This window comes from Pseudophryne corroboree, chromosome 2 (genome assembly GCF_028390025.1).
Source record: "Pseudophryne corroboree isolate aPseCor3 chromosome 2, aPseCor3.hap2, whole genome shotgun sequence".
NCBI classification, from domain to species: Eukaryota; Metazoa; Chordata; class Amphibia; order Anura; family Myobatrachidae; genus Pseudophryne; species Pseudophryne corroboree.
The window spans coordinates 957,702,499-957,722,120 of record NC_086445.1 but is presented as its reverse complement, the minus strand read 5'-3'; the positions used below and the strand labels follow the sequence as shown (position 1 = coordinate 957,722,120).

The 19,622-nt window shown below is 45.7% G+C and overlaps 1 protein-coding gene across 3 annotated transcripts in view; it reads right to left on the bottom strand.

The window, feature by feature from the left end:
* The window catches only part of ROBO1 (roundabout guidance receptor 1), a 666,598-nt gene that overhangs the window by 42,456 nt on the left and 604,520 nt on the right, over nucleotides 1–19,622 (bottom strand). The window lies entirely within an intron of this gene.

Here is a 19,622-nt window from a genome sequence, read left to right as displayed (position 1 = left end):
CTGCCGAGTGCCGACACAGAGGTAGCCACAGCCGTGAACTACCGCACTGTACACTGGTTGATAAAGAGATAGTAGTATACTCGTAACAACTAGTATGACTGACTATGACGGTATAAAGAATGAAAAAAAAACCACGGTTAGGTGGTATATATTGTAATACAATTATGGATGGACGGACTGCCTGCCGAGTTCCGACACAGAGGTAGCCACAGCCGTGAACTACCGCACTGTACACTGGTTGATAAAGAGATAGTAGTATACTCGTAACAACTAGTATGACTGACTATGACGGTATAAAGAATGAAAAAAAAACCACGGTTAGGTGGTATATATTATAATACAATTATGGATGGACGGACTGCCTGCCGACTGCCGACACAGAGGTAGCCACAGCCGTGAACTACCGCACTGTACACTGGTTGATAAAGAGATAGTAGTATACTCGTAACAACTAGTATGACACTATGACGGTATAAAGAATGAAAAAAAAACCACGGTTAGGTGGTATATATTATAATAATACAATTATGGATGGACGGACTGCCTGCCGAGTTCCAACACAGAGGTAGCCACAGCCGTGAACTACCGCACTGTACACTGGTTGATAAAGAGATAGTAGTATACTCGTAACAACTAGTATGACTGACTATGACGGTATAAAGAATGAAAAAAAAACCACGGTTAGGTGGTATATATTGTAATACAATTATGGATGGACGGACTGCCTGCCGAGTTCCGACACAGAGGTAGCCACAGCCGTGAACTACCGCACTGTACACTGGTTGATAAAGAGATAGTAGTATACTCGTAACAACTAGTATGACTGACTATGACGGTATAAAGAATGAAAAAAAAAACCACGGTTAGGTGGTATATATTATAATACAATTATGGATGGACGGACTGCCTGCCGACTGCCGACACAGAGGTAGCCACAGCCGTGAACTACCGCACTGTACACTGGTTGATAAAGAGATAGTAGTATACTCGTAACAACTAGTATGACACTATGACGGTATAAAGAATGAAAAAAAAACCACGGTTAGGTGGTATATATTATAATACAATTATGGATGGACGGACTGCCTGCCGACTGCCGACACAGAGGTAGCCACAGCCGTGAACTACCGCACTGTACACTGGTTGATAAAGAGATAGTAGTATACTCGTAACAACTAGTATGACACTATGACGGTATAAAGAATGAAAAAAAAACCACGGTTAGGTGGTATATATTATAATACAATTATGGATGGACGGACTGCCTGCCGAGTGCCGACACAGAGGTAGCCACAGCCGTGAACTACCGCACTGTACACTGGTTGATAAAGAGATAGTAGTATACTCGTAACAACTAGTATGACTGACTATGACGGTATAAAGAATGAAAAAAAAACCACGGTTAGGTGGTATATATTGTAATACAATTATGGATGGACGGACTGCCTGCCGAGTTCCGACACAGAGGTAGCCACAGCCGTGAACTACCGCACTGTACACTGGTTGATAAAGAGATAGTAGTATACTCGTAACAACTAGTAAGACTGACTATGACGGTATAAAGAATGAAAAAAAAACCACGGTTAGGTGGTATATATTATAATACAATTATGGATGGACGGACTGCCTGCCGACTGCCGACACAGAGGTAGCCACAGCCGTGAACTACCGCACTGTACACTGGTTGATAAAGAGATAGTAGTATACTCGTAACAACTAGTATGACACTATGACGGTATAAAGAATGAAAAAAAAACCACGGTTAGGTGGTATATATTATAATAATACAATTATGGATGGACGGACTGCCTGCCGACTGCCGACACAGAGGTAGCCACAGCCGTGAACTACCGCACTGTACACTGGTTGATAAAGAGATAGTAGTATACTCGTAACAACTAGTATGACACTATGACGGTATAAAGAATGAAAAAAAAACCACGGTTAGGTGGTATATATTATAATACAATTATGGATGGACGGACTGCCTGCCGACTGCCGACACAGAGGTAGCCACAGCCGTGAACTACCGCACTGTACACTGGTTGATAAAGAGATAGTAGTATACTCGTAACAACTAGTATGACACTATGACGGTATAAAGAATGAAAAAAAAACCACGGTTAGGTGGTATATATTATAATAATACAATTATGGATGGACGGACTGCCTGCCGACTGCCGACACAGAGGTAGCCACAGCCGTGAACTACCGCACTGTACACTGGTTGATAAAGAGATAGTAGTATACTCGTAACAACTAGTATGACTATGACGACGGTATAAAGAAAGAAAAAAAAATACCACGGTTAGGTGGTATATAATTATACAATTATGGATGGACGGACTGCCTGCCGAGTGCCGACTGCCGACACAGAGGTAGCCACAGCCGTGAACTACCGCACTGTACTGTGTCTGCTGCTAATATAGACTGGTTGATAAAGAGATAGTATACAACAATATACTACTATACTGGTGGTCAGGCACTGGTCACCACTAGTCACACTGGCAGTGGCACTCCTGCAGCAAAAGTGTGCACTGTTTAATTTTAAATTAATATAATATTATGTACTCCTGGCTCCTGCTATAACAACCTGCAGTGCTCCCCAGTCTCCCCCACAATTATTATAAGCTTTTATACATTGATGTGCAGCACACTGGGCTGAGCTGAGTGCACACAGACTGAGTCACACTGTGTGACTGCTGTGTATCGTTTTTTTCAGGCAGAGAACGGATATAGCAGAGAACGGATATATTAAATAAAAGTTAACTTAACAACAACTGCACTGGTCACTGTGGTAAACTCTGTCTGCACAATCTCTCTCTCTCTCTCTCTCTTCTAATCTATTCTAATGGAGAGGACGCCAGCCACGTCCTCTCCCTATCAATCTCAATGCACGTGTGAAAATGGCGGCGACGCGCGGCTCCTTATATAGAATCCGAGTCTCGCGAGAATCCGACAGCGTCATGATGACGTTCGGGCGCGCTCGGGTTAACCGAGCAAGGCGGGAAGATCCGAGTCGCTCGGACCCGTGAAAAAAAAAGTGAAGTTCGTGCGGGTTCGGATTCAAAGAAACCGAACCCGCTCATCTCTAGTAGCAACAATGGCGCACAGCTGCAGTGCTGTGCGCTACCTTCATGAAGACTGAGAAGTCTTCTGCCGCCTGTTTCCGGACCTCCGTTCTGCCGTTCTTCAGCGTCTGTAAGGGGGATCGGCGGCGCGGCTCAGGGACGAACCCCAGGCTGACCTGTGTTCCGACTCCCTCTGGAGCTCAGTGTCCAGTAGCCTAAGACTTCAATCCTCCTGCACGCAGGTGAGTTGCAAGTCTCTCCCCTAAGTCCCTCGTTGCAGTGATCCTGTCGCCAGCAGGAATCACTGATTAGAAACCTAAAAAAAAACTTTTCTAAACAGCTCTTTAAGAGAGCCACCTAGATTGCACCCTCTCGGACGGGCACAAAAACCTAACTGAGGCTTGGAGGAGGGTCATGGGGGGAGGAGCCAGTACACACCATGTGACCTAAAAGCTTTTTTAGATGTGCCCTGTCTCCTGCGGAGCCCGCTAATCCCCATGGTCCTGACGGAGTCCCCAGCATCCACTAGGACGTTAGAGAAGATAGATAGATAGATAGATAGATAGATAGATAGATAGATAGATAGATAGATAATAGACAGCCAGATAGATAGACAGACAGACAGAGATAAATAGATATTAAACACATAGAAAGACAGATAGATAGATAGATAGATAGATAGATAGATAGATAGATAGATAGATAGATAGATAGATAGATAGATAGATAGATAGATAGATAGATAGATAGATAATAGACATAAAGACAATCACACATAAAAAGAAAACTCAGTTCCTCTGTACTGGTCCCAAGCAGTCTCTCTATTGTTCTCGAGTCCATTGAGATGGGGGCATCTAGTGGCTCCTGGCAGTACTGCAGTCAGCAGTAACTGCAGCTCTCTGTTCTCGGTGTCAGTCCTGCCTCCATACCTCCTCCTGCTAGCGTCACTGCGCTGACACAGGACGGGAGGAGATGAAATCTGCGGCATGGCTGGAGTGGGGACTGGAAGAGCCGCGATCCAGGCTGCTGGCTGATGCTGCTTGTACACAGTGATAGGCGCAGCGGCAGCCGACAGCAACAGCGCACAGCACAGGGATGCAGAGCAGGGAGATCGCCTCTCTTGCCTGGCGCCTCCATGCTCTGTATCCCTTTGCTGAGCGGGTTCCCTCAGCTCTGGATATCTGGTTCATTAATGAGTGAGATTGTTCATATCTTTCAGTGTAATCGGCCAGTGTATAGGGCCCTTAAGAAATATTTCTCTGTGTTGTTCCTTCCATAGTTGTAGTTGAATAAATAAAAAATCACTAAACATAACAAAACATAGAGTAATAAATAAACCATCCGACTCTTAAGGTGCATACACACAGAGCGATATAACTGAGCAATTTTGACTACATAGTCAAAATCGCTCAGAAAGTTAGTGCATATCGCTCCATGTGTACACAGCCAGCGATAGCGATGCGCGTCCCCGCCAGGTCGCTATTGCTGCTAAAAATAGACAGTGCAGGCAAGTCAATTTTGGCTAGGTCGCTGGAAAAGAAAAAGCATCCCCTTGCTTGAATGAGTTAGCCAAAATCGCTCATAGCCAAAATCGCTGGTAAAGTTAGTCAAAATCTCTGGTAAAGTTAGTCAGATCTCCTGCTGCCAGTTCAAGGGAAATCGCTCAGTCAAAATCTCTCATAGTCAAAATCTCTCCGTGTGTATGCACCTTTAGGGTGTGTACACACGGTGAGATAAATCTGTGAGATTTTGACTATATAGTCAAAATCTTATGAAAAGTTAGTGCATATCTCAAGGTGCTAGGGAGCTTGCGATACAGATTAGATCCCGATGCGCGCTCCCGTGGGGTCGGTATCGTAAGGCTAGATAGACTGTGCAGGCAAGTCAATCTTGACTATCTAGTGTACAATCTAGTACAAAGTATAGTCAAAATTGGCACTTAGTCAAAATCGTACATAGACAAAATCTCAAGCACAGATAGTCAAAATCTGTACAATCTGTGCTATCTGGGCTCTGGGGGAGTTCAAGGGAAATCGCATAGTCAAAATCGAACATAGCAGGGATCTCACCGTGTGTACACACCCTTACGTCCAGCAAATAGTCTATAATCATAGACCCAGAGCTCCCCATTAGCTGGATATGGCCTTTGAACCTTTATGGTAATAAAGGAATGCATATATAAAATGTAATATATCTCACACTGTTGTGAATTAACAGATGGTGTATGCTGTACAAAGGACTCACATGACTGGAGAAAGACTTAAGTTTTTATTATGTGACACAGCAGGATTCAGATGATGAGGTTTATAGATCAATGGGTGAAAATCACTATAGCAAGACAAAACTGGTGTTTTTGCCCATAGTTGGACTTTTATACATCAAGGGGTTACTGCCAAAAATAGCAGTGCCGGTAACCACCATCATTGGTAAGATACAGACGCTTCTGCATGAGGAAGTCTAATTGCCGATGACAGCCTGTGACACCAATGCAGTTCAAAACAATCAATTAGCTCTACTTAACCAACTAAATAAAAACACTGAGACATATATTCCAGGATACAGGTCAGGTTTTAATAAATCTTTAATTAATAAACAAACAAACCTAAATGATGGACAAGAAAAAAAACCAACAAAACAGTTAGACCACTTGCCAAAATTAAATTACATTGGGCCTAAGATGGGGGCTGACTGCCAGGCCTCCTACACAACCAAAATTGAGTTATCCAAACTAACCTTCCAATGACATAAAAGGCCCACCTGGATGGGTTGTGCCGCCGACCCGGTAGGATAAAATCAGCTAACCCATGTAGTTGAGGGGAAAGCATCTCTATAACTACTTTGGCAAGATGACCATTGACTTCCGTCCTTTTCCCACAAAGTAAAACCTAAACGTTAACAGCACAACAAGAAACGACGAGAGGGAAATTTTTTAAGAAAAAGGAGACCAGTCAGGCTACTTCTTTAAGGATTACCCTTTACCCTTAACCCCTCCTATCATAATGCTAACTGGCCCTGCCAAAGTGATCAAATAGCCCTTTAAAAACTCCACCCCTATAACCTTAACACTATAAGCTATCTCAGCCTCATGGTTTAAACACCGCCAGGCATATAAAATGCTTTCTGTTATTCTTTAACAAGCATTGCAGCAGTACATGTGCCACCAAAATACTTGTTCTTCTGTCACCATCCTCCAAAACATACTTGCCTACCCAATGGACCGTTCCTTTGGGAAATCCTGGAGGAGAAGCCCAAATGGGAAGTGTGGCGAGGCAATTCCAACCATCATTATTCCTGCTTTGTCCACTTCAACCACTTCATTGGGACGCAGGTGCAACGTGGGAGGGCATACTACTGTATTCGCCGGGGAGTTCAGAATGACACTCTAGGAGTGTAGGCAAGAATGTTCTAAAATAATATTATTCTAGATTAGGGCATTAGAAGACAGAGCAGAAGACCAGCAGATCTTCCTAATTAATTTCATCTAAAGAAACCGGAAAGGAAAATCTATATTTCTATGCCATAATTCCTTCAACAAGCTCAATATCACCACAACAAAAACATAAAACCATGTTTCCCCTCAGTAAAAATACACAAACGTGGAAATATTAAATTCTTAGTGTGATTTACTTATCTTAATCGTCTGAAGAGCTTTAGGACTAATCCAAGTCACTGGATATGGCTGTAACTTAATATTTTCTTTATGACTCACTACATCCGTATATATCGAGCCCGTTCTCCTACTGTGAATGTTGTGATTGATCTATGTGCAAAAATAGCTGCCTTTTGTACTTTTATTGAAGATGAAAAGGTAAAGCTCTCAGTTTTCTGCATGCAGAATTACTTCAATACATGTGTCACAAGAAGAAAACAGGGATCGCGTTGGTCGTTAATTAGGGCTCCAAGAAACACACGAACAATAAAGAATGCCAAAAGGTTATTTGACGTTGAGGCATAAAGTATATTGTCAACAGCTATTCATTAACAATCGCGCTTGTGAAAGCCTCATCCTACAGTTATTAATGCTATATATACACATGTAGGGTCGGTGTTTACATTGGATGATTAAGGAATGGAACAACAGCTGCGCTCTTTGGGTTGCATTGTAATGACATCATATAGAGGTCACCGTAGTTCTTTTTATAATGTGTCATTATCAGAGGCTGCTTTTCCCCCCATTCACTGCAAGACATATGTCCGAAACCATTATACACGGCAACATGCAGCAGGAGGCTAAGCAGCCAAGCTGAATTATTAAATGCGCCGTAGTTATAATAAGGACTGCTTTGGTTTCAGAATCCTTCAAATATTTAATTATTTTACAGAACAAGTCTTTTTTTATTCACCGTGCAGCCATTTATACCAGAGAACAATACAGCATTTATGGGAACCAATAAATATATATTTTATAAAGACTTTAGCACCTTGCCATTTCATTCAGTTGTTAAAATGTCAGTATAAATAGAAGGCCTGCCTATGAATATAACCAGATGCTCACCGTTATAGAACCGCCACCTAAATAAAAACCTGTTGCCTGATATAGTACTATAATTAAACTCTCATAAGAGAGTTTACTGTGGTCAGAAAATGCTGATAGTTTATGGAGCGCTAATTAAAAAAATAAAATAATTTGTGTGAGGGGAAAAATGTCTATTTCAGGCTGTTCAGACAATAAATTGCAATGTACAGATCACTTTACATCGTACAAGGCAGCCACTTGCTCTTCAGGAATACCCCTTCCTGGATCTGATCCGTGTCACGGCGGCTTGAAACCCCCGTTCACACCGCAGGCTGGACCCGGGTTACTGGTAGATCTTCCCTCTACCGGTGCACACGTTTACTACCGTTTAAAAATAAATATTAAAAAATCGCCTGTTTTAAATGTTTTATACCCTGAACCACCGCACTGATTTACTGTAGATCAATTTTTCATGATTTCAAATACTAGTAAATAGATAGACTTAAAAAGGCGTTTAGGAAATTTACCCCCTGGTATGACTCAGACGCTCCGTACTTGTTCCTGAATTTTGCATCTTATTGAATACATATACGCTTATTGGGCCTGATTCAGCGCTGTTGCTGCTCCAGATGCAAGTACCGATGTTTGGTACTACTTTGTACAGACTGTATGTAGGACCCGAAATGTACATGGACTAGTGATTGACTGGCTGCAGCTGTCTGAGCTACGGCAGCTGTTTCACAAAATGGAGGTGTGTCACCTCCATTTTGTGGGAGTGCCAAGGCCAGTATCTCCAACTTCTGACAGAGATTTCCTGGCGTCTTGGAAGGATATGTGGCGGACAGCCTGTGTGACCTCATGGGTTACTCAACCAGCCAATGCTTTTGCAGGCGATCCGATGAAGAGAAACATAACACATGCATGCAAGAGGCGTCCATTTATACCAGGCGCCACCTGCTGCATTACCATATCAGGGCATCGCTGCAGCTTCCAAGTAGCCACACAGATGCACCCTCCAGCCACATCTCAATAAGGCCCATAGTGTACTAGGTACTAAGAATTGGTATATTTATCGTAAAGGAATTGGTATAAAGTCGTGGCGTGAGCCGCTAGTCTTGGATCTCTGCCTCTTTACCCAGGTTAGTGAATGTGTGGCACCAGAGGCTACATGAAATGCCAGCGTCAGTACTCAGGTACACGTGCATTGACGATGCAAATAAGATGCATATATTGTGAAAAAGTCTCTGGCAGAACACCTGGTGTGACTATGGGCCTAATTCAGATCTGATCGCAACAGCAAACTTTTTCTCTAATGGGCAAAACCATGTGCACTGCAGGTGGGGCAGATGTAACATGTGCAGAGAGAGTTAGATTTGGGTGAGGTGTGTTCAAACTGAAATCTAAATTGCAGTGTAAAAATAAAGCAGCCAGTATTTACCCTGCACAGAAACAATATAACCCACACAAATCTAACTCTCTCTGCACATGTTATATCTGTCCCCCATGCAGTGCACATGGTTTTGACAATTAAATAAAGATTGTCAAGTTTTGTGTCACGACAAACAGGCTTTTTGGCGCAATTTGAGCATAGGTGCATGTGGACATATCTGCATTAATCTGCTTTTCAGTATTTATCCAATATTACTAAAACCGAGAGGCCCAACTTTATAACACTGCAGTTATTACGCCACATGCTGCGTGCTTTGTATGTTTGCTTTCCTAGTCAATCTCCAACATGCTTATAAGCAGAATATATAATACAGCAGCAGCTGTGTGAACATACAGCCCGAGTTCCAGGCACACAACAATATATAATGACGTCAGAAAATGTAAAAAAAATAATGAATGTCATTAACAGATGTTTACATTTTGCAATTTGTGCATAACACATTGGCAGCGAAAATGCAACATGGAAATGATTAGAACGCGGCCAATGTCAATTAATTTTAGAGCAGTTTCACTGTTGTTGCATATTATCTTCCACAACTATTTTCAAAGGCTCCCTTTGTAATGAATAGAAATGTAGGTATCCGCAAATAACGTGGTACTACCTCACGTAAAGGTCTGCCCGTGTCAAGCAGGAAAACCAGGTCACATGAAATAATGAATGGCTCTGCAGCTGTGATAGAACATGGCCTTTTACCGGGGCACTGCTATAATTTTATGATGTGGCGAGTCACCGAAATATGTTTCAGAGTTCAAAGCTGGCACTGATCTGAATCCGAGGTACACCACTGCTGCAAATCGTGTTATTAAAGTGAAACGCAGGGTCCTGTAGCCCGGAGCCCTGGAAGAAATGACATGCAGTTTCCTCGACATATTACGTTAGCGAAATGTGCCCTTAAGAATTGAACGGTACATGCCAGTGTTTTAGATTACTGCTGATATCAATTTATTTTGAACAAGAAACACAAAACGGAATGAAAAGCTAATTTAGAGAAATGTATATTGCACACATATATCGTCATACACCTTTACACACATTGACAAATAAAGATAAATGTACTGTACATAGAGACAGACATACTGACATACTTAACACTCTTAACCTCTTGTGTACGAACGCCTTTATTGTAGTATATATAGGAATGTGAGCTCCCCAGATCCACCCAATGGGCCACAAGCGTAAAGAACAGGCGGACGTGCGCATACCACTCCTACCTGTCCTGCTTCTGTCAGGATTAATGATATTAGACTTTACCACCCAGAGCCGGCCCTAACCAATATGATGCCCTAGGCAAGATTTTGGCTGGTGCCCCCTAGCACCACCGCTGGTTCCGCCTCTGACCTTGCACCTCTTTCCCAGCACCACCACCCCTCATCCATAACAGTCCTTATTTTGGTGTTTGTACCCCCTATATTTTAAATAGGAACAGTTTGCACATTTGGCGCACAGCCCAAAATGGGGTGTGTTTTTGCTGGCAAGGGGCATGGCCACACAATAGTAACCCCAATTCCAATTACGCCATACAGTACTGCAACTTTATTCACATTTGATCATGCGATAGTGTCCATAATTCATATTACATCCCACAGTAGTATCACTTTACCTTATAAACGTTACTCCTCACAGTAGAGCCCCTTATTCACATTACATCACACTGAATTGCTCCTTATTCACATTACACCACACCCTATTGCTCTTTATTCACATTAGACGACACAGTAGGGCCCTTTCTATATGCAATGCCACATAGTAGAGCAACTTATACACATAATGCCGCACAGTAATGTACCTTACACATATGACACACATTATTAATGTCCTTATAAACATAATGTGCCTTACACATTATGACAACCTTTATTAATGCCCTGTTACACATAATGTCCCTTACACATATGCTGCACATTATTAATGCCCTTATACACATAATGACACACATAGTGCCGCCTACACATTTGCTGCACATTATTAGTGCCCCTATAGACATAATGACACACATACAGTAGTACCCTGTTACACATATGCCGCACATTATTAATGCCCTTATACACATGACACACATAGTGCCCCTTACACATATGTTGCACGTTATTAATGCATTTTTACATGACACACATAATGCTCCTTACATATTCCAAACACTACTGCACAACCAACCCACTCCCATGCACACAGCACTCACACTGCCACTAACATTGTGACCTCTGCCTCTGCTTGGATACAGAAGTGTCCTCATAAATCTTGCCTCAATGCTAACATCGGGTTCACATTTTTTTAATGAAAATGCATGTTATTTGCATTGCTATGTGGCTAGGATGCAAAAGCAGCTTCTGCTGATTAAAATGATATGCAGCATGCCTATATATTGTGTGAGACTGTGGCTGTATATGCATATGAAATGCTACACACAGAATATAGGCATGCCGCATATCATTTTAATCAGCAGAAGCTGCTGATGCCCCTAGGCATATCAAATGCCCTAGGCAATTGCCTAGTTTGCCTATGCCTATGGCCGGCTCTGTTACCACCATCCCAATAGTTGGGACTGCTAAGACCATTGGGGGAGGACACATCCCACTTAGCACCCCTGTGCGCTGCTGCCCTACACACCTGCCGGGTGTGGTATTGAAGGTCGACAGTAACTAGGTCGACAATGTCTAGGTCGACCACTATTGGTCGACAGTAACTAGCTCGACAGGGTGTCTAGGTCGACAGGGTCTTTAGGTCGACATTTCTAGGTCGACAGGTCAAAAGGTCGACATGAGTTTTTTATGTTATTTTGGTGTCGTTTTCTTCGTAGCGTGACCGGGAACCCCAATTAGTGCACCGCGTCCCCTCGCATGGCTCGCTAGGCTTCGGGCATGGTGCCTTCGATCCGCTTCGCTCGGCACAGATTATCGTTCCAATCGTAGTCCACGTGGATCGTTTAGTATGAAAAGGTTCAAAAAAAGAAAAAAATTGTGAAAAACTCATGTCGACCTTTTGACCTGTCGACCTAGAACATGTCGACCTAAAGACCCTGTCGACCTAGTTACTGTCGACCAATAGTGGTCGACCTAGACATTGTCAACCTAGTTACTGTCGACTTAGAGACCGGATCCCACACCTGTGTCACAATCCTGACTGTAGGTTTATATTTGGTGACTTACCCCTGCCATCTGTCCTGGATCCTGTGTCTTTTCACTCACGGAGTTAAACAGCTTGTCAGCACTATGAGTATTCCTGAGTTCTCTGCCTGAGAGGTAATCAGCTCCACCTGTGGTGATCTCCTGTGTGAGGCTGAATTCAGTAATCTAAAAGCAAGCATCCTGTGTTTTGCAGAAGTCCAGGCTTCAGTGTTCTCTTGGCCTGCTAGGCCTCATTCTACATCACAGCCTTGGCTAGAGTAGTCACATGTCAGTGACATCACCTAATCCTGCCCACCAATCTTCAAGGACCAGGAAGTATAAATCAGGAGGCTGAGTTGCAATCTGGGCCAGTTCCTTGTGTCACATACAGCCTTGTGTGAGTCTGAAAAGCTGAGCTCCCTAAAGGTAACCTTTGTACCTAAGTTCCTGTGGAAACTCTGTTCCCTTGTTACCGTATGGTTTACTTTTGTGTTGCCATTGATTTCACCATTTCCCTGAGTCTCAATGTAAAGGCACAGCTGCAGTGTTTTGTCTTAAAGGCACAGTACAGAATTCCGTGTTCTCCACTAAAACCACAGTTGTCGTGTTTCAGTTTTACTACTGTTGTAGTTGGGATCTCCAGAGCTCAGTACTTCCGTGCTTCCAGCACCTCGTGCCTCAGTACCTCCGTGCTTCCAGCACCTCCGTGCCTCAGTACCTCCGTGCTTCCAGCACCTCCGTGCCTCAGCACCTCAGTGCCTCAGTACCTCCGTGCCTCAGTACCTCCGTGCCTCAGCACCTCCGTGCCTCAGCACCTCCGTGCCTCAGTACCTCCGTGCCTCAGCACCTCCGTGCCTCAGCACCTCCGTGCCTCAGTACCTCCGTGCCTCAGCACCTCCGTGCCTCACCACCTCCGTGCCTCAGTACCTCCGTGCCTCAGTACCTCCGTGCCTCAGCACCTCCGTGCCTCAGTATCTCCGTGCTTCCAGCACCTCCGTGCCTCAGTACCTCCGTGCCTCAGTACCTCCGTGCTTCCAGCATCTCCGTGCTTCAGTACCTCCGTGCCTCCACGCACCTCAGTGCCTCCACGCACCTCAGTGCCTCCACGCACCTCAGTGCCTCCACGCACCTCAGTGTCCGCAAGCACCTCAGTGTCCGCAAGCACCTCAGTGTCCGCAAGCACCTCAGTGTCCGCAAGCACCTCAGTGTCTCCAAGCACCCCGTTAGCACAATTATACCTGGTATTCTTCACTGATTCATCAGTGCCTTTCCAGTTCTGTCTTTCAGGAGACCTTCAGCATGCCTCCTGTCTGCCGACCTAATCCTGCATGAGGAGAACCTAGATTCGGCCATCTCTGCTGCGGTTCCTCTTCCCAGTCACCGGAGGAAACCCAGAGTCCACAGCATTTCAGAAACCAGGTCAGTGGTAGTATTCACATAATCCTCCAGTCGCCCGCACAGACTTCACTACACCGGGTTCACAAAAACCTCAGTCATGACAGTAGGAACTGGCCACATGGACCCGGCCGAAAGTGTTAGTCTGACGCATGACCTCCTAAGCAATATTGCAGGACGCTTGGAAGGTCTGGAGTCGACTCAGCATCGATTGGCACAGTGTCTGCAGCGGAATTCGTCCTCCAGTGATTCGATGACCTTCTGCTCTAAGACTCCTGACCAACTGCAGATTTTCTACCAGATGTTACTACAGTTACAAGAACTTTTGCCTAGTATTCTCTCTGTGATGCCTGATCTCTTCAGGAATACTACCAACGTTGTTGATCCTGTTTTGTCCCATCCAGTTAATAGAGTCTCTTCCTCTGCGCAAGGGAAAGTTTTTCATCAGAGCTATCCACGGCCCAAGCTCTCTGAAGCTGAACGTCAGCGGCGTAAGGAGCTACATCTCTGTCTTTACTGTGGAAATTCTGGTCATTTTGTTAAAGACTGCATTCTTCGCAAGCCAGGTAATAGTGACAAATCTCAGTATCATAGTGCTCATTTCTACAAGTCATCCACAGTATCCGATCCTTCTGCTGCTGACGGGGGTATCAAGAAGGCTACTCTTCTGAGAGAGACTCAAATTTATGACTGGGGTCCGGTGGTTAAAAGACCTTATCCCAAGTTGGGTGTCCAGAGAAGAATGTTCAAGCCATTTACAGTCACAGAGGAGTCCGTGTCCACAGCCCCAGGAGGGGCGTCTTCAGAGCGTCCAGCCCCAGGAGGGGCGTCTTCAGAGCATCCAGCCCCAGGAGGGGCGTCTTCAGAGCGTCCAGCCCAGCCAGAGATTCTACAGAGTGCTGCCCAGCCAGAGATTCTACAGAGTGCTGCCCAGCCAGAGATTCTACAGAGTGCTGCCCAGCCAGAGATTCTACAGAGTGCTGCCCAGCCAGAGATTCTACAGAGTGCTGCCCAGCCAGAGATTCTACAGAGTGCTGCCCAGCCAGAGATTCTACAGAGTGCTGCCCAGCCAGAGATTCTACAGAGTGCTGCCCAGCCAGAGATTCTACAGAGTGCTGCCCAGCCAGAGATTCTACAGAGTGCTGCCCAGCCAGAGATTCTACAGAGTGCTGCCCAGCCAGAGAGTCTACAGAGTGCTGCCCAGCCAGAGAGTCTACAGAGTGCTGCCCAGCCCCGTGAAGAGGGGGCTCTCGCCTCAGCCCAGCCCCGTGAAGAGGGGGCTCTCGCCTCAGCCCAGCCCCGTGAAGAGGGGGCTCTCGCCTCAGCCCAGCCCCGTGAAGAGGGGGCTCTCGCCTCAGCCCAGCCCCGTGAAGAGGGGGCTCTCGCCTCAGCCCAGCCCCGTGAAGAGGGGGCTCTCGCCTCAGCCCAGCCCCGTGAAGAGGGGGCTCTCGCCTCAGCCCAGCCCCGTGAAGAGGGGGCTCTCGCCTCAGCCCAGCCCCGTGAAGTGGGGGCTCTTGCCTCGGCTCAGCCCTGTGAAGAAAGGGCTCAGCCCGTCCCGGTTCCAGCCGGTCCAGCAATACTCCAGGCCCTGCCTGGTCAGTCCGTCCCGGTTCCAGCCGGTCCAGCAATACTCCAGGCCCTGCCTGGTCAGTCCGTCCCGGTTCCAGCCGGTCCAGCAATACTCCAGGCCCAGCCTGGTCAGTCCGTCCCGGTTCCAGCCGGTCCAGCAATACTCCAGGCCCAGCCTGGTCAGTCCGTCCCGGTTCCAGCCGGTCCAGCAATACTCCAGGCCCTGCCTGGTCAGTCCGTCCCGGTTACAGCCGGTCCAGCAATACTCCAGGACCAGCCTGGTCCGTCTCCTTTGGCTCCAGCCAACTCAAGTATCCTCGGATCCAATCCAGTCCTACTCGTCCAGCCAAAGCTTCCTTCAGTTTCATCCTCTAAACTTTCGTCTGATGGTTTTCCATCTATTTTCTTTGATGGAGATTTATTGCAATATGCCGCTCTGGTTGAACAATTTCTCTCTCGGATGGAGTCTGATCCTTTAGGTGCAATAACTCCTTCCAACGTTACTCGATATCTGTTCCTGGCATTCAGAGGAAGAGCTTTGGAGTGGGCCAACATGCTCTTTGAGAGTAATGATCCTGTGTTCCATGACTTACAGACTTTTAGTAACGCTGTAGTTAAAGAATTTAGTCCTAAACCTTTGGAACCTTCTACAGTTTATTCCTCAGTCCTTTCGGATGAAGGAAATTCCAGTCTTGTCTATGATGGATGGTCTACCTGTTCTGAAGATGAAGATCAGGAAGACTTCTAAAGAATCCAGCTTAAGTTTTGTTCTGGTCCCTCTGGTTTCCACTTTTTAGAAGCTTTGTGTACAAGTTATTCATCAAGTTCCTCTAAGATTCAAGATGGGTGTCCGGAGTCCACCCTTGAAGAGGGGGATACTGTCACAATCCTGACTGTAGGTTTATATTTGGTGACTTACCCCTGCCATCTGTCCTGGATCCTGTGTCTTTTCACTCACGGAGTTAAACAGCTTGTCAGCACTATGAGTATTCCTGAGTTCTCTGCCTGAGAGGTAATCAGCTCCACCTGTGGTGATCTCCTGTGTGAGGCTGAATTCAGTAATCTAAAAGCAAGCATCCTGTGTTTTGCAGAAGTCCAGGCTTCAGTGTTCTCTTGGCCTGCTAGGCCTCATTCTACATCACAGCCTTGGCTAGAGTAGTCACATGTCAGTGACATCACCTAATCCTGCCCACCAATCTTCAAGGACCAGGAAGTATAAATCAGGAGGCTGAGTTGCAATCTGGGCCAGTTCCTTGTGTCACATACAGCCTTGTGTGAGTCTGAAAAGCTGAGCTCCCTAAAGGTAACCTTTGTACCTAAGTTCCTGTGGAAACTCTGTTCCCTTGTTACCGTATGGTTTACTTTTGTGTTGCCATTGATTTCACCATTTCCCTGAGTCTCAATGTAAAGGCACAGCTGCAGTGTTTTGTCTTAAAGGCACAGTACAGAATTCCGTGTTCTCCACTAAAACCACAGTTGTCGTGTTTCAGTTTTACTACTGTTGTAGTTGGGATCTCCAGAGCTCAGTACTTCCGTGCTTCCAGCACCTCGTGCCTCAGTACCTCCGTGCTTCCAGCACCTCCGTGCCTCAGTACCTCCGTGCTTCCAGCACCTCCGTGCCTCAGCACCTCAGTGCCTCAGTACCTCCGTGCCTCAGTACCTCCGTGCCTCAGCACCTCCGTGCCTCAGCACCTCCGTGCCTCAGCACCTCCGTGCCTCAGCACCTCCGTGCCTCACCACCTCCGTGCCTCAGTACCTCCGTGCCTCAGTACCTCCGTGCCTCAGCACCTCCGTGCCTCAGTATCTCCGTGCTTCCAGCACCTCCGTGCCTCAGTACCTCCGTGCCTCAGTACCTCCGTGCTTCCAGCATCTCCGTGCTTCAGTACCTCCGTGCCTCCACGCACCTCAGTGCCTCCACGCACCTCAGTGCCTCCACGCACCTCAGTGCCTCCACGCACCTCAGTGTCCGCAAGCACCTCAGTGTCCGCAAGCACCTCAGTGTCCGCAAGCACCTCAGTGTCCGCAAGCACCTCAGTGTCTCCAAGCACCCCGTTAGCACAATTATACCTGGTATTCTTCACTGATTCATCAGTGCCTTTCCAGTTCTGTCTTTCAGGAGACCTTCAGCATGCCTCCTGTCTGCCGACCTAATCCTGCATGAGGAGAACCTAGATTCGGCCATCTCTGCTGCGGTTCCTCTTCCCAGTCACCGGAGGAAACCCAGAGTCCACAGCATTTCAGAAACCAGGTCAGTGGTAGTATTCACATAATCCTCCAGTCGCCCGCACAGACTTCACTACACCGGGTTCACAAAAACCTCAGTCATGACAACCTGCCAGTAATGCACACTGTTTTGGCCTGTTTCGTTAGGTGTTGTACAGGGGATTGTTGCCAAGTTACACCCAGATTTATCAAGCCTTGGTAAGTGATAAATTTAAAGGTGATAAAGTACCAACCAATCAGCTCCTAACTGTCATTTTTCAAACACAGCCTGTAAAATGACAGTTAGGAGTTGGTTGGTTGGTTGGTACTTTATCACCGTGCAATTTATCACTCTCCAAGGCTTGATAAATAGTACTAGTTAACCTGACAGCCCCAATCTGGCCTGGCATCCACTGCACTTTGACCTGAAGGCACAAGAGCTGAAGTTTGGAGGCATGAATGTGCTGAATACTTTACAGCTTTAATATTTTCTAGCTGCCAGACAAGAGATGCATGAGGTCATTGTTGTAGGTGGGGCCTGGCTATTTGCATCATAGGTTCCCCCCACCCCTCCCCCCCCACAGCTAAATGCCACAAATGACGGAATCACGAGGAGGAAGCGGAATTCAAATGACACAACTCTCTAAGAATTGTGTCACTGCCTCCTCCCCCTATTTCACTGTGAAGTAGGCGGGATGAGGAAGGGTGTCCTACATTCCCTGGGGGCTGTGGGGAATCCCCAAAGTCCATGAGGTTCTGGGAGAGCAGCCAAGTATGATGTGCAATTCCTCAATTGTGAACCTTTCCGTTGTGCAAATGCACTTACACTGCAATTCTAAAAAAGGCCCTTTAAGGTCTCTTGAACATGACGAAAGATGCAGTGTCAGCCCACCAGTGGCTGCATTATACACCTACACATATGCACACGTAGATACAGACACATATATGGATTTATTTATTTTTAACATAGGCGTTCATTTTATTGCATCAATAATTAAGCTTGCGACAGACATGAAAGTTTAGATTATGATCTTTTTTTAATCAAAGGATCACCCTACAGTGATTGTACAGTGTCAGCCCCATGAATTAAATATCTTCGCTTTCCTCGTCCAATCCCTCAACCAGTATAACATTCTGATCAAATCTCACCATATTAATTTTCTTTTATTTGGCTTTATTTCATTGGTGGTTTATTATTTGCCGCACTAAATACAGTTGCAAAGGTTAGCCGAGTGCTAATTAACTTTTTGACACTGTTAATCTCGATCTCTCTGCATTTACATGTATAGTAGCCTGACGGTTCTGCATGAGTCGTGAAAGACTGAGAAAAGCTGAGCCTCGTTATTAAAAAGATCTAAGCCTGAGATCCCAGAAGACTTCACCTTCCAATAAAAGTAATAACAACAAGTGGCAAGCAGCACAGAGTTCTCCTTCCACACCCAGGGGAATTTAGAGTTTCTCTATTATGAACACGAGCTATAAACACGCTACTAACTAGAGAAAAGGAAGAGAGGCCTTTAAAGTGCACCAGTTGCCGGCGCATAGTGAAAGCTGACCTGAACCCTATTAATGGGATTGCAGTCGATACACTAGGGGCGCAGAACTGCACACTAATCAAATTTTCTGGTGGAAAAGGTCATCTTGCAGAGGCATTGCAGGGATTCTAAATCACATGTAATGTGGTCGCAATTCCAAATGCCTACTGCCGTCATAAGTCCTATGCGCCCCAGGGGCAAACAGATTGAAGTTCTGTACATGACATTAAGTTTAAATGCTGCCAATGGCAGCCCGATTCCCCCCAACATCGCCTGGCCGGCCAAATACTGGATTTGCCTAAAAGTGATCACTACCTATGGGGTACCGAGCACTTTTGAGCGAGATCCCCGCAGCTGTAAAGGGCGACAGTGTCGACCAGTGTATTTGGAAATTAGTAAAGTGGAAAACAGCTAAATGCAAAAGGAGGAAATTATTCCTCTGAACAGTTTTCCAAAGTTTGCTCACCTATAGCTGTAACATAATAAGGGTCATTAGAAAACATAATTAAAAGGACTTTTACTTAAATACAGTATGTAGCTAAAAAGTGATTATCATTGGGGCAGGGTGAAAAAGGGCGAATCACTAAAGTAAGGTCCTGGTTCTTATGCCAAGCATCAACAAATGCACAGTGCCACTTCTCTTGCAGAGTAGACTAGAATACATTCATTTGATTTAACTATGAACATTTTCTAGTTGTTCATTGTCATACTCTGCGTCGAGTAACCACCACACACAGGGATGCAGTTAATATACCGGCCATTGGGATCTAGGCGCTCAGGATACCGATGCCGGAATCCCGACAGCTGGTGAAATGCCGCCGGCCCAAATCCCGACAAATG